The following is a 13,446-nucleotide window of genomic DNA, read 5'->3' on the forward strand; positions in this document are numbered from 1 at the left end:
TACACACAAGTAACAGACAAACAGAGATCCAAATCATGAATGAACTCCCATTCACAATAGCTTCAAAGAGAATAAAATACCTAGGAATCCAACTTACAAGGGATTTAAAGGACCTCTTCAAGGAGAACTACAAACCACTGCTCAGTGAAATAAAAGAGGACACAAACAAATGGAAGAACATACCATGCTCATGGATAGGAAGAATCAATATCGTGAAAATGGCCATACTGCCCAAGGTAATTTATAGATTCAATGCCATCCCCATCAAGCTACCAATGAGTTTCTTCACAGAATTGGAAAAAACTGCTTTAAAGTTCATATGGAACCAAAAACAATCCCGCATTGCCAAGAAAATCCTAAGGCAAAAGAACAAAACTGGAGGCATCACGCTACCTGACTTCAAACTATACTACAAGGCTACAGTAACCAAAACAGCATAGTACTGGTACCACCACAGAGATACAGACCAATAGAACAGAACAGAGCCCTCAGAAATAATATCACACACCTACAGCCATCTGATCTTTGACAAACCTGACAAAAACAAGAAATGGGGAAAGGATTCCCTATTTAATAAATGGTGCTGGGAAAATTGGCTAGCCATAAGTAGAAAGCTGAAACTGGATCCTTTCTTTACTCCTTATATGAAAATTAATTCAAGATGGATTGGAGACTTAAATGTTACACCTAAAACCATAATAATCCTAGAGGAAAACCTAGGTAATACCATTCAGGACATAGGCATGGGGGAGGACTTCATGTCTAAAACACCAAAAGCAATGGCAGCAAAAGCCAACATTGACAAATGGGATCTAATTAAACTAAAGAGCTTCTGCGCAGCAAAAGAAACTACCATCAGAGTGAACAACCTCCAGAATAGGAGAAAATTTTTGCAATGTACTCATCTGACAAAGGGCTAATATCCAGAACCTACAAAGAACTCCAACAAATTTACAAGAAAAAAAACCAAAAACCCCATCATAAACCGGGCAAAGGATGTGAACAGACACTTCTCAAAAGAAGACATTCATACAGCCAACAGACACATGAAAAAATGCTCATCATCACTCGCCATCAGAGAAATGCAAGTCAAAACCACAATAAGATACCATCTCACACCAGTTAGAATGGCGATCATTAAAAAATCAGGAAACAACAGGTGCTGGAGAGGTTGTGGAGAAATAGGAACACTCTTACTGTAGGACTGTAAACTAGTTCAACCATTGTGGAAAACAATGTGGTGATTCCTCAGGGATCTAGAACTAGAAATACCATTTGACCCAGCCATCCCATTACTGGGAATATACCCAAAGGATTATAAATCATGTTGCTATAAAAACACATGCACATGTATATTTATTGCGGCACTATTCACAATAGCAAAGATTTGGAATCAACCCAAATGTCCATCAGTGACAGACTGGATTAAGAAAATATGGCACATATATACCATGGAATACTATGCAGCCATAAAAATGGATGAGTTCATATCCTTTGTAGGGACATGGATGCAGCTGGAAACCATCATTCTCAGCAAACTATCGCAAGAACCGAAAACCAAACACTGCATGTTCTCAGTCATAGGTGGGAATTGAACAATGAGATCACCCGGACATAGGAAGGGGAACATCACACACTGGGGCCTATTGTGGGGAGGGAACATGGGGGAGGGATAGCATTAGGAGATATACTCGTAAATGACGAGTTAATGGCTGCAGCACACCAACATGGCACATATATACATATGTAACGAACCTGCACGTTGTGCACATGTACTGTAGAACTTAAAGTTTAATTTTAAAAAAAGAATAATATTCTCAAGTGTTAAGTTTCATGTACACATTAACGTGCAATTTATCATATGGTGAAGTTCACTATAGAGTTTTGTTAAAGTTAAAACTCATCAAAATCATATTCTCAGCAAACCATATCTCCAAGCTGTTAAACTACTAAAATAGCATCCCTACAACCTGTTGAAGACACTGAGTTATGAAAATTGTAGATTTTCTCACCTAGACTTAAGCATTGGTCTTACAATTGGTTCTTAAGATCTTCTGCATATTCAAACATTAAGCAATAAAACTGCCATTTGATAAGTAGAGAAAATAAGAAGATAAAAACATTATTAATTCATGATCACAACTGAAAATAGCACTACTTAAATATTAATGTTTTATAATCTAAATGTTTTACAATCTGAATCAGAGAAGGAAAAAGGTTATCTTGTCTATGCTCTATTAATAAAAATTGGCTTTGCACATTGAAAGATTTGGAAGAGTCTGTTTTCAAATCAAGTGCATTTTATTTTCTGTGTATAGGTCCCCTAACAAGAGTTTCATGTTAGGGTCCATGAATGTATGCATTGGTAGTATGTGCACAACACACTGTGGTTCTTGATTCTGGAAGAATTCAAGTACAGAGTTCCAAAATCTCCCTTATCATTCGACATACAGAACCCTTTTGTCTTGATTGGGGAGTTTATTTTGCTCTTTGTCCATATTGTCCACAACCTTTTGTGTAGTCTTTTGTAAATGTAAGCAAATACTGACTATTTACTTTGTGCTAGGCTTATAATCGTTTGCATCCAAGAATAGGATTGCTGACATAGTCTGCATATAAATGTCTTTTTCTGTGTGGTACTGTGTCTGAAATGACCATATATGAACTGAAGCCCAGGTCATCCTACTTATCCAAATTTTCTAGCCTATCATTAAACAGGATATGCTCTTCTGTACCATTCTCCTGAAGAGTACAGGAATCAAAGAGACACTAAATGGGAATTAACAATCAAATATTTGGAAATTTTTAAATAAGAAAGTTAACTGTATAATTTTAAACTCAAATTTTAAAAAATAATTTGATTTGATCCCTGTATCATTGGATTCCTGGAGATATTCATGTTCAGATATTCTTAATGTGTTGTTTTCCTGCCTTTTCTTCCCCGTTCTATTTAATTTTTATTGTTTGGTTTTCTTCTGATATAATGAACTCTTCTGAATTGAGCTGTATACAATACAATTTTATGTCTACGCTTTACAACTGTTCTACAGGTCTTCATTCCGTGACATTTTCTCCATCTGTTTCTATTAATGAACAAAATATCTATTTTGTTACTATTAATGGACAAAATATGTCAATAACAGTAGACATCAGTCTCATCCAAACTTTCAACTTCTCCCCACTTTTGACTACAAAGGCCTACCAGAACTATCACAAATTTAGATTTCCCTCAGGTATCTTGGACTCACTAATTACAGTAGAGGGTCATAGTGAGTTTCTAAAACAATAGTACCTTGATCTCTCTGAGATGACCTCTAATGTGAACCTTCCATTGAATGTTAACAGAAATCTCCATTCTACTGTGACCAAATAGCTTCTCTAATATCCTTATTTGCAACATTTAGCAATTTTACAATGCAACTTTGCCTTTTAGAAATTACAGTTCACCATCACTCCTGTTGATCTAGAAGAGATATCATCATTTCTCAATAAGGGCCATGCTTAAGGCAGCACGTGGTAGAAATTTTAGTATTCTCAAAGACTTGCTTTATTCGGGACCTGAAAAAAAATGCAAGGTTAGAATAATTTCATTATTAACATACTGCAAATTTTTTTCTGTATTGTTTCTGCATGTGCCCTCTAGTTTTCTGTGGCTTCATATAGAATTCTGGCTATCCAAAGTCTGCAATATGAATTTAAGTTTTGACTTCACCAAAAGTAATTTTTATTAAAGTATGACCTCTTATAGATTTTGCACTTTTAGAAGGAAATCTGGAATCTTACAAAGGGACTTTCATTATTAATATCTCAAATATACATATAAAGGTAGATGTTAGATAGCTGGAAAGCTGAATAGGTGAAGAGAGAGATAAATAGATATGTAGAGAAAAATCTTCCTAATCACACTTACCTGCTCAAATTATTTCCCCAAACTAGAGAAACATAACTCACAGAGATCAACAATATGTGTTCCATCTATAAAAACTTATCCAAATCTTTTCTGAATAATTATCATATAAATAAAAGCTAAAGAAGTAGTAAGTCTGTTATCATAATAATTTGATACATGCACATCTTGTATAATTCATGAATATATTATACCATTATACCATTTTAATATGTGTATATGATGCACAATTCAGGCATCATATTGTGAATATTCATCCTTTGGAATTACGTTTTACAATATGTTTTAAATAAAAATGTGATTTCTAAAATTTTCTTAGTATTAGTACATGTGACCACCACCAGCAGTACAGATTTCTCATTCAACAGGCTTCCAACTTTCTGCATATTCTGCATTGAAATCATGACTAGATCAACAAAGCTGAGCATCCTCAAATGTTTCAACATTCTCTATGATACCATCAACATTTGCTGTTTGTTTAGGGGTGAGAGATATTGCTGAATTTCTTAAAAGAAACAGTCTCACTGATACTGTAATGCATGGCATGAAAACCTAGTGCTGGTTTAACTTTTCCAAAAGGGTAGGACTTTCCAATTGTCTCATTCTATCATCATTCAAGAATCACGCATTTATGTTAATATTGGGTGCTATTGTTCATAAGCTACTTGTAACAAATGAGTCAAGCAAAAAGGCATGAATTCTGCAGATGGTGGAATAATTCAGTGGGATAATCTGCATAAGCAGATTCGTACTTTCATACAAAACATTTTAATTTAATGTTTGGCTTTGATCACTAGCTTACTGAACTTCCCTAATTTTTTTCATCTAGTTCCCACCTTCTTTTTCATTAAAAATTGTACTGTGATTAACGATTAATCTTTTTCCAAGCAGCAACATGATTATATTATGTTATGTTGTATGGTACAGATTTTCTAATGTTATAATTTCATTCGGATAGCTCTATGTCACCAGTTTCCTCAGTGAAATAGTGCTCCCTGTGAAGGAAAAGCAAACAATCAATATTACCTTGGATTTTATTCACCTGGAAAGAAAGCATATCAAAGTTTATCAGACCACATATATTTGACTTGTTTATTCCCATAGAAGAAAGATATATGGTGTTCATTATCTGGGTTTCTTGTAGATTTGATCATTCATTGTTCAACAACTAATTTTGGGGGGTTGACAATATTCACATTCAACAAGTCAAAATTCCTCTAACTTAACAGGAACAGCTATTAATGGACTCTCTCCCTCATATCAGTTTTCACATCAGGTTGATGGTAGAGTATTCAGGAGGACCCCACATCTCTGAGATCCCTTAAATAGATGCTGAGCCAAAAAATGATGTTGTGAGTAAAATCTCAGGTCTCTGTCACTGTGGTGAAGAGAGTAGCAACCAAGTTCAAGGCTGGTTCAAGTCATGACGTGTTGTGAGAAAAGTTTTTGAACAATAGTCTGTGTTCTCACTCTAGTTATTCATGCTCCTCCTCCATTCACCTGAAGTAGGTTTTTATCAGTTAGTCACCAAAAGGTAACCATCTTGCTTGGCATTATTTGCATTTAGGATTTTGGAAATTTTAATTTTATTTTGAATTCATTTGCTTGTTATCTATTTTATTTTTAGCTTCCAGAGTTAAATTATTGAGTAAAAAGTATAAAATTATTTCATGTTCTTATGTGGGAAATGAGAAATCACAGAGAAATATATTGAGAATAATTTTAAAAAGTATTTTTCACAATAGCAAGAAATATAAAGAATACTTTAAGGGAAATGAAATTCTACTACTATACCTGGAAGCAATAAGCCAGGACTAGACCGGACGAAGAGCAGCTGCTAGTATTTCAAGTGAGAAAGCTGTCTTTTGATCTCTGTAGGGGGTATATCTTTTGACCTCAATAAGAAGATATTTCAGCACAAAGGTTCAAATAGGTAGTTCTTTAGATTTAAATAGCAACTTTTTTTTATCTTTTTCCAGTTTACTGGATAAAACTGTGGTTCTCAAGTTTTAATGCACATCAGAATAACCCAGAGGGTTTATTAAAGCCAGATTGCTGCTCCCTAACCCCAGATATCCTGATTCAGTAGGTCTTGGGTGAGGCTCGTGAATTTACTTTTCTAACAAGTTTCTGGGGATGTTGATGCTAATTGTCAAGGAACTATATATTGAGAACCACTGGTGTAGAATATACTATAGATGTTATGTACATATGTCCTTATAAGGTACTAAATTGTTATTTTATGCCAGTAGAGACTCTATTGCCCTCTTTATGTAAACAGCCCTTCTGGTTTGAATCAACATTTTAAATCGGGCCTGTCCTGTAATGGGCAGTAACATTTAAAGAAGAAAGAATATACAGAGGAGCCTTGAATGTGACATAAGGAATTTTGAATCTTAGCTTTTTTCACTTTCCTGTGCTCAGTGGCTTGAGATGATCAACTACAGTCAAAGGCTTTCTTTTTCTACAAAATGGGAACAATACTTATCTCCCAGTATAGAGTAACACAAATTTTGTATCTAGTCTCTTTGTATTTTTTAAATTGATTGTATATGGCATATATGGAGAAATGAAAGACAGGAATGGTATATGTTAATTAATGGGGGTTGCCTTCGAGGGGAAGAACAGAAGGGAAATACAGCATTTTAGTTTGTACATTTCTGTATTGTCTGTATCTTACAGCAATAATCAGTCATTTATGAATGAATTTTATACTTAAAACAATTATAAAGTAAATGATATGTTTTCAAAAAAAGATATCAATACACTAACAGGAGGCTTCTGTTTGGAAAGCAGTATTATCTTATATGACAAGTTTGTATTTCCCTTCTAAAATACCAACCTGCGAATGAATTCTTAGGCTTTCTGCTCATGCTAAAACAGAATCCCAAAGCCATTCCTGTAACCAGTTATTTTTCCTTCAGCCCTAACTCACACAGTTCCTGTGCTCTGTGTCAAAATGTGCTACTGCTGAGCACCGGGCTTCCCTTGGAGCGGTCAGTGAAAGTGATGTCTAATCAAGAATAACTTTCACTGCAGGTTTCTTTCCTGTAATTTACTTCCCACTGATTCTCACGGAGGTGATTCCGCAGTGAAAATACAGTCGCTGTTTAATCAGTTCCCGTGATTTCTTTCTGAAATCCATAAGAAGATAGCATTGCAATAACACCTTGTCACTATGGTGGTTTTAGAAACTTTGGGCATTTTTTCAACAGGCCTTCTTTTAGCAGAACCCTGCACTAGGCACTACAGCTGTGTGTATTAGTCTGTTCTCATGCTGCTATGAAGAACTACCTGTAACTGGGTGATTTATAAAGAAAAGAGATTTAATTGACTCATAGTTCTGCATGGCTGGGGAAGCCTCAGGAAACTTACAATCACGGTGGAAGGCACCTGTTCACAAGGCGGCTGGAGAGAGAATGAGTGTAAGCAGGGGAAATGCCAGACACTCATGAAACCATCAGATCTCGTGAGACTCACTCATTATCATGAGAACAGCATGGAGAAAACTGCTGCCATGATTCAATTACCTTCACCTGGTCCCACTCTTGACACATAGGGATTATAGGAATTACAATCCAAGGTGAGATTTGGGTGGGGACACAGAGCTAAATAAATGATATCACTGGATAGAGAATACAGTAAAATAGAAAACATGGTCTACACCCTGTCTCTCAGCCTAGAACTTAAAGCCTGGAAGAAGGAGTGAGAGATTTGAGTACATGATGAGAAATCAGAATTGGGTGGAAGGCAGTTAGAAAAAATGAGCAGATGAAGCAAGAGGAGTGAAGAAGAAAACTGGATTGCATTTTCTAAAGAAGGAATATTGAAAAGTTTCAGAGTTAGCAACTCTAGCTTTAAAATTTTAATTGTAATGTAAAAGTGAAAATATGCCCAAAATTTCTGAAACAACCCTAGGAATAGGCTGTTATTCCCCAGAGAGAATATATGCAGGTTCTATTTTACTGTACTCCCTCCCAGCTGCCCCCTATGATCCTTAGTTGAGCTGCCTCAGTTAAGGATCATATTCCAGTGATGGTTTGTCTGAATGTCTCGCTATTCTAGACCACAAGTCAGAAGTTCAAAGGCGGAAATTCAGTTCATACTCTGTTTTGCAATGATTACTGTGTTGCTCAAAGGTCACAAATAGGTTGAGTAAATAAAAACAGTTTTTTTTTTTTTAATTAAGTTCCTGAAACATAATCTGATACTGAAAGGTGTTCTGAGTTATTTTTAGAAAAATTGTAAATGCTACTAAATTAGGCTCTATGTTTTCCAGTTGCTGTTATTTAGAATTATATGTATTCTAGTGTCATAGTTTCCTTTGGTTGTTTTTCCTTTTTTATGGAATTCCTAACATATCCATTCTTTTTTTTTTAAATTTTTTCTCAAACTGTCTTCCAAACTAACCTTTCCTTTGAACCTGTGCTTCTTAATTGTCAATGTGATAAAATGTGTTTGTTTTGTTCCTGCATTCTTTTTTTTTTTTTTTTTGGAAGTCAAATTTTATCATATGAGATGGAATATAATATTGAGATTACTTATTACTTAGGCATGGGATGGGGGGCTTTTAACAACAGATTCCTACATTCTTTAAACAAAGAAACAAACAATGAAATGGAAAGAAATGTGTCAAGGTCACTATTAAGAATAGAAAACAGAACTCTAAAGGAAGATTGCTACCAAGAGAATTGTTTCTAAAGCCAGGGAAAATCACTATGATTTTGTTTTTCTTTGTGTGAGTCTTTTTCTACACATTGATTGTGTCTGTGCCAAGTAACAGAAGGGAAGAGAAAAGCCATTTTAGGACATGCCTGGCAGCATGCAGGTGATTTGGGGCACAGAGGAATTCCAGATCCGCCCACCATAATAGAAGTAAAAAAACCACAAGGTCAGAAAGAGACAAGGAAAGAAAAATTGAAGACCATTCCAGGCAAGAGATCAGGCCTAATAAGCAGATGCTAACTGGAAGTTCAATTAAGTCAGAATGGAATCTGGGGCAAGAAGAGAAAAGCTGTCAGAGTGAATGAATTAATTTTATAGAGAAGTATAATGCCACACCCATCCAGGTTTATAATCTCAATATCAAATAACAATCATTCTTCAAGCCTAAATCATAGCTGCTTCTGGAATTCTTTCTTGATAACCTCGAAGTGACATGTTTTCTTCTAGGTTCCTTTAGTTCTCAAGGGTGCACTTCTCATTTGTTAGCCAATATAGCCTACCTTGTGTCCTGGTTACTTTTCTTGTGTGATGTGTGAACTCTCCTGTGTTGAAGCTTTTACAATTTCTTTTTTGCAACTTCTAGATTGTTTGCATTTTACTTAAATAAATATTTAACTACTGCAGTGACAATTACATCATGTGATCATCTGATGACATCAAAATCCTGCATATGAATAATACTGTTATCATCTCAAATCAAGTTCAAAAGATAAAGACTCTATTTCTAGCACCTTGCATTGTGTACAAGATTGGTAAATTAATGCCATGTCATTGGCTTATGGAAGGTGTTCATAAACCAGTCCCAGACATTCTCAGATCAGTTGTATTTCCTTGGTATGCTTCACACTTTCATGTTACCTGAAATTATTGTGTTCCCCTCTTTTGTATTTTTCTCCCCACTAAATTGTAAGCTCTGTGTGTGCTAGGAGGCTTTCTGTTTTGTTCACTGACAAATCTTTAGGGTCTAGAAAAGTAGCACTTATCAGGCACTCCATATCTTTTGAATGGAAAAACTGCTGTTGATTATAACCAGATAATATGAAGCCCTATAATCCAAAAGTCTGAACAGAGCTTATTAAATTAGTAAGGAATTAGGCAAAGTCTCTATTGATGTAGAAAGATGTTAAAAGGTGCAAAGCAAATATGCCATAGGCCTGTCTGTAAAAGGGAGAAATACTTTTAGGGAGAGGATAGTACACCTCTCAAAGACCAACATGAAGCTTCCAGCTTTCTATTTACCTGGTAAATTGAATTGTTATCAGTTGTATGGTCTCTACTGTATTTTATGCCTACCAACATTGGTGTTCAAAGTTGTCTTTACAATTAGGCTATACATTTAGTTACACTACTCATATAATTATCCATAGCAGAACTTCAGCCATTTGGCTTGCTTTTTGAAGTCCATCCTTCCATGTTACCTCCTTGGTTTATGTACATTATAGGAGTAACTCATAAAGGACAAAGCGCTCACACACTGGTCTCTGTTCCCTACTGCACTTCAAGAGTGGAAGCGTTAAGTCAATGCAGCCACAGAAGAGAGCAAAATGACACTAGTATATATGAAGATAGTCACATCGCAAGCCTTGGGGAAATCTACATGTACATAAAAAGACATATACAAGAAAGTTCTTTGCAGCCTTGTCAATAAAAGCAACAAATTTGACATAACTTAAAGTTTTATTAACTTGAAAACAGATAAACACATCATGATATATTCACACCAAGGAATATTTCTCAGCAGTCAAAACAAATGAATTACTGCTGTATCTGTCAACATGAATAAATCTAAAAACATAATGTGGAGTGGAAAAAGTTAGATATAACACACTTTATATACAGTTTAAAATTGCAAAAAGCACCATAAAATTTACATATGCATAAATATATAGCAAATGCTAATGAGAGAATAAGTCCTGATTTAATAATAGTGCTTACTTCCATGAATAGAAGAAAGCGAGTGGATAAAATTGAAGAAAATATAGACTCACAAATGTACATGTAATGTTTAATTGATTCTTTCAAAGTTTTCAAGAAAAAATATTTCAAATTAAGGTAGTTATGCACAAGAGTGTTATATCACTTAATGTACTTGCTGTATGTTTGAAACATTGAAATAACAAATACTTATTTTAAAAAAAATTATTTCCACCCCCGGCCCCAGACCCTACAGCCGCCGAGATGTTGATGCCTAAGAAAAACCAGATTGCTACTTATGAAGTCTTTTTTAAGGAGGGAGTCACGGTAGCCAAGAAGGATGTCCACATGCCTAAGTAGCCGGAGCCGGCAGATAAGAATGTGCCCAACGTTCACTCATGAAGGCCATGCGGTCTCTGAAGTCCCGAGGCTACGTGAAGGAACAGTTTGCCTGGAGACATTTCTACTGCGACCTCACCAGTGAAGGTATCCAGTATCTCCATGATTACCTTTACCTGCCCCCAGAGTTTGTGCACAGCCGTCCAGAGACTGGCAGACCTCGGCCTAAAAGTCTGGAGGGAAAGCGACCTGCAAGACTCACAAGAAGGTACACCGACAGAGATACCTACAGGCGGAGTGCTGTGCCCCCTGGTGCCTAAAAGAAAGCTGAGACTGGGGCTGGGTCAGCAACTGAATTCCAGTTTAGAGGCGGATTTGGACGTGGATGTGGTCAACCACCTCAGTAAAATTGGAGAGGATTATTTTGCATTGAATAAACTTACAGAGAAAAAAAAATTTAAAAACCCAAAGAAAAAACAGTGTATTCACAAAAGGTGAGTTAAAGTTATTGAGGTTGAAATAAGACTGGCAGAAGGAAAGGAAAGGAAGTGAAACTGAACAAGATGGACAAGGTGGAGGAGGGAGCTTGAGAAAGAGATCCAGAGAAATAGGTAAGACCTGAAAGAAAAAATGAACTGGGAAAGTCTCAAGTGATAAAGGATGAGAACGGAGAAGTCACACCAATTCAAGGCAGTGGCTCATGAGTCAATGGGAAACAAAATGGAAAACAGAGCCAGCACCGTCTGCAGACCACAATAGGAATATCAGCAAAGATGTGTATACATCGCTGTAAAGCAAGCAATGTGAAAACATGATTAGTTCCCTTCCTAAGGGTTGATATGCTAGGATAAAGTTAAGAACATTCTAGGAGCCAATTAGCAAAATGCTGCTATTAGAGTATCTGGAAGAAAACTATTGTCCTTATTGTTTCTCAAATCTAGTTTAATTGTGCTAGTAGAATGGTGCAGTGATATATGAAATTTAGTCATGGCTCACCCCCTTCCACCTTCATAGGTAAGAGGAGGTAAAAGGCAAGACGATTGTCTTTCCATCAGAGCAATGAAAGAAGGCAGGGTGACACAATAATGCATCAATGCATGCCAAAAGATTCTATGGCAACATCAAACAACAGCAGCATCTTTACACAGAGAAATGGGTCTCCACTGGACATTCAAACCAGGATAATTGATTGTAAATCTATGACTCACCAAAATGTAGAAAATCTTACCTGTCAATGGGAACTAGAAGAATATTACAATGAGCCAGGCTGCCATTTATTAAATGGGAACTTGCTGACAGGTATCATATTTCTATTAGGGAAGGAAAAAAACAACCTTCTTGGGAATTTCTATTCATATTAACTGCCTCATCTGACTGTGCACCCTTGCTTTTGGCCAGGGAAGAGAAAATCTGATATCTTTTCACGGGACGATTTCTCTTCTTTAAGTAATCTGGAAAGCAAGATAAGAGAGAAAGAAGCGTAGAGAACAAGAGAGAAACAGAGAGTGAATGGCAGAGAGATTGAGAAAATAAATGCCTCCAACCAGAATCAGATCTATCGCCAAGAAAATATTGACAGCTATTTTTTCATTAAGGAAATCATAGAAGCTTTTAAACTTCAGACTCTGTTGAACTCTGTAAAAAATCAACTCTGCACTTTCCTTGTCTATCCTAAAGTGTCACTAAAAAATAAGAACTCATTCCATGAGTTAGTTAACTACCCCCAATGTACCTGTTAATTGATTATTTAGATTAACACTATTTTGGAACAAAGAACTCTTTCTCAAGATTTTTAATGTTTTTAAAGTAAATACATAGAATTTGAATAATTTAAGACCTTCAGTGTTAGCCTTTGAAAAACGTAAAAGCATAAGTAAACATACTTGCGGATAACCTCTAAAACAGTTTCTTCTTAAGAATAATTAATTATTAAACTTGTCTGTAGCAGATTATTTATTTTGGGTTGTTTTGACTCAATTTTGTAGCCATGTTATCTGCTGTGATAGTCAGTTTTTTTAACTCTACTTTTTTTTTTTTTTTGAGACGGAGTCTCGCTCTGTAGCCCGGGCTGGAGTGCAGTGGCCGGATCTAGGCTCACTGCAAGCTCCGCCTCCCGGGTTCACGCCATTCTCTTGCCTCAGCCTCCCGAGTAGCTGGGACTACAGGCGCCGCCACCGCGCCCGGCTAGTTTTTTTGTATTTTTAGTAGAGACGGGGTTTCACCATGTTAGCCAGGATGGTCTCTATCTCCAGACTTCGTGATCCGCCCATCTCGGCCTCCCAAAGTGCTGGGATTACAGGCTTGAGCCACCGCGCCCGGCCTTTTTTAACTCTATTTTTAAATGCTATGGCTTTAATTTTGTCCAAATTTATTCTACACAATTTATAGGGCATTTACAGATACCCAGTTCCCTAATGCAGCAGTCCTGACTCGGCTTATTTGCTTATTACAAAGCAACAGATGTGATGGTAAAGGTGATGGGGAGTAAACAGTGCAATTGACTGTTTTTAAGTTTTACATTTCAACTAGAAGTTAGTACATTTGATTTCTGCATTAAAATA

The 13,446-nt window shown here is 36.2% G+C and overlaps 1 pseudogene; it reads left to right on the top strand.

The window, feature by feature from the left end:
- Positions 1 to 10,810: 10,810 nt before the first annotated feature.
- LOC112626802 lies at positions 10,811 to 11,292 on the top strand (annotated as a pseudogene).
- Positions 11,293 to 13,446: the final 2,154 nt, after the last annotated feature.

Source organism: Theropithecus gelada, chromosome 6 (genome assembly GCF_003255815.1).
Source record: "Theropithecus gelada isolate Dixy chromosome 6, Tgel_1.0, whole genome shotgun sequence".
Classification (NCBI taxonomy): Eukaryota; Metazoa; Chordata; class Mammalia; order Primates; family Cercopithecidae; genus Theropithecus; species Theropithecus gelada.